Genomic DNA, 2651 nt, shown 5'->3' with positions numbered 1-2651 from the left:
TATATTTATAACTATATAAGAAATTCAATACCAGAATAGTTACTTATTAGTTGTCGAATTTGAACGCAAGATGTAGGTAGCTGCAGCTGAAGTAGTTTTACTTTTCTTACTGTCTGGTTGAGTATCTGTTTCCTCTAGAAGCTGGAACTCGTTCAATAGTCGCTTTTCGTTTTTTTTTTTCACAGTTTGGCGTTGAGGGTGCACTTTTAATTACTGGACTGTCTTAAGCTTTGTGCTGTTCTAATTCTTCAACAGTATATAATTCTGTGCAAATTAAGAGTTTTTGTCCTTGTTGCTCTTATACCTTTTTGTCTTGCTTCCCAACGATGTTTTAACAAAATTTTTGTTGTTGCTCGATCTACAGCACTCTGATCGTGTGACACAAAAATGCCTTTTTCACGAAGTTATTTATTATAAATATCTTCTTCTGATACGACCTAAACTCTATCAAAACTGGTGTTTCCGGCTTGTCTTTTTGACCCAAACAATATATGTCATTTATATCATTTTCTGAGATTTTAACATTTTCCAGTTCATTTATTATTTTTAGAACATTGTTTTTAAGATCTGATTCTTTATTTAATCCAAATAATATTACATTATTCTTCCTGATTTTCCTAATGGTTCCTTATGTATTAGAGGTAGACATCAATCTATACCAGCATAATCCTGAAGAAACGGTTTATTCAAAAAGGACGTAGGGTGTTTTATTAAAACAAATCAAATTTGGCGCCTCTTCACCACCATAAAAAAAATCTAGTGGATAGCCGCACATTCTGGATATACCTAAAACTTTTTAATAAATTGAAAACGAAGAGAGCTTGTATGTCAAAATAGTACTTGTAAAAACAGTATCTAAATAATTGTACTAATCAAAACAAGACCTGTTAATAACTTTTCTTTAACTAAATTATATCACATGTGGTGGAATGTTAAAATCTAATATATTAAAAGTGGTCCTGGAGCAAAAATTATATCTTATTTTTTTTTAATAGCAGCCCATTGTAATTGTGCCACTTGATATCTTCCATTTATAATTTTTCTGCTCTTCTTCTCATTATCTCTCGGTTTAATAAATATTTGAATTCCTTCAGTCTATTTAACAATGAAGTATGTGTACAACTCTACAAAATTACCCTAATACCAAGATACGAATAATATTCTACGACCTTTTAATAAAAGCATACCATTTAAATTTAGAATTCAGTAGGTGATTCAATTCGTTAAGTTTTTATGTTTTTGCTTCAATTAAAACCATATTAATATCGCGAATACTAATTGCATACCAAAAGTATATTTAAGCCCGAGTAATTTTCAGAATTTAATAAAGTGGTTATTATTTTGTTTGGAGCGTTTAACAAAAAAATATACTGATTTTAAAACGAAAAGGAAAATATGTTACTTCAAGTAATTGAAGTATATCGGTCAGTTAAACATGGAGGTAGTTAAATATTGCTAACTGAATCCTTAGCAACATATTTATATTTTATTTATATGATTTAAAATGCCAGTAATTAACTTCGACATGATAGAATTACTTTTATTTTTAAACCATAGAAAATTATATATCGACTAGGAAACTTTGGAGTCGGATTCTGTAGGTCTCACTTTCTTACAAGTTAAGTTCAAATAAAATGTAAATATTTTTGAATTGTCTAATTACATACAGAAGATAAAAGGTTTTCTGTATTCTGTGTATATGAAACTACCACAAATTGTTGACGTCAAAATATGGGGATTTAATTAAACTTATCTCTGTAGGAGTTACTTCGTTTAGGATCTAAGTGGCCTTAAATAAACTATGAAACAATTGATTATATTTTAATGAAATTTGGCATACTATTATGTACTTGTTACAGATGCCACTTTTTGATGTAGTTACCAAAATAATTGCATTTACGTAGGAACTTCATTATCTTAGCTTCGCAGACTGTTCACATTTTTTTTTACTATTTATTCTAATTTAAAATTAATGTTTATCTAAATGTGCGTAGAGATTTAAATGTAATACAAGTTAAATAAGCTTTATTAAAAACTTTCATTTAAATGCACAATATATGTAATTCAGTTGAAACTTGGCTCACAATCAGCGATTTCCTAACCTGGAAACAAATACTGTATCCAAACTAGTCCGATATCCTAGCAAAGGATTCAACAAAGTTTCGATGATCGAAATGCGGCCTGAATGACAGGGGGTGCACTGGAGTATAGCAATATGGAAAGTAGCATTTGATTCATAAACATCACAATGTCAATCGTGAGATACACATAAAAGTTCAATATCTTCACAATATTTTTCTTAGTTAAATCAAAACATTTAAATTTGGTAGACAAAACACTCCCTTTTCTGCCAACAACTGTTTGTATTTCACACCAATATTCGTAAAACTGGCCTATATTTACAACCTTATCACCATATGTACTAGAGAGAGACGTAAAGAAATATTCAGATTAATAGTCCCCAAAGATTTTTGTGTAAATGTCAAAATATCCCTTCTACTTAACGAAAATTCGTTTTTTTTTTTCGCGAATTGGGAAGTTTATATTAAAAATTCCTTACCTGCGAGGAACTATTTTGATTTCGGTTCTTCAACCTATTTTTGCTGATTTTGGCCAACGAGGTCTATATGAAGCTCTAGAAAAGTGCTCCA

The sequence above is a fragment of the Anoplophora glabripennis genome, unplaced genomic scaffold, assembly GCF_000390285.2.
Source record: "Anoplophora glabripennis isolate ALB-LARVAE unplaced genomic scaffold, Agla_2.0 scaffold856, whole genome shotgun sequence".
Taxonomy (NCBI): domain Eukaryota; kingdom Metazoa; phylum Arthropoda; class Insecta; order Coleoptera; family Cerambycidae; genus Anoplophora; species Anoplophora glabripennis.
This window is presented reverse-complemented; position numbering follows the sequence as displayed.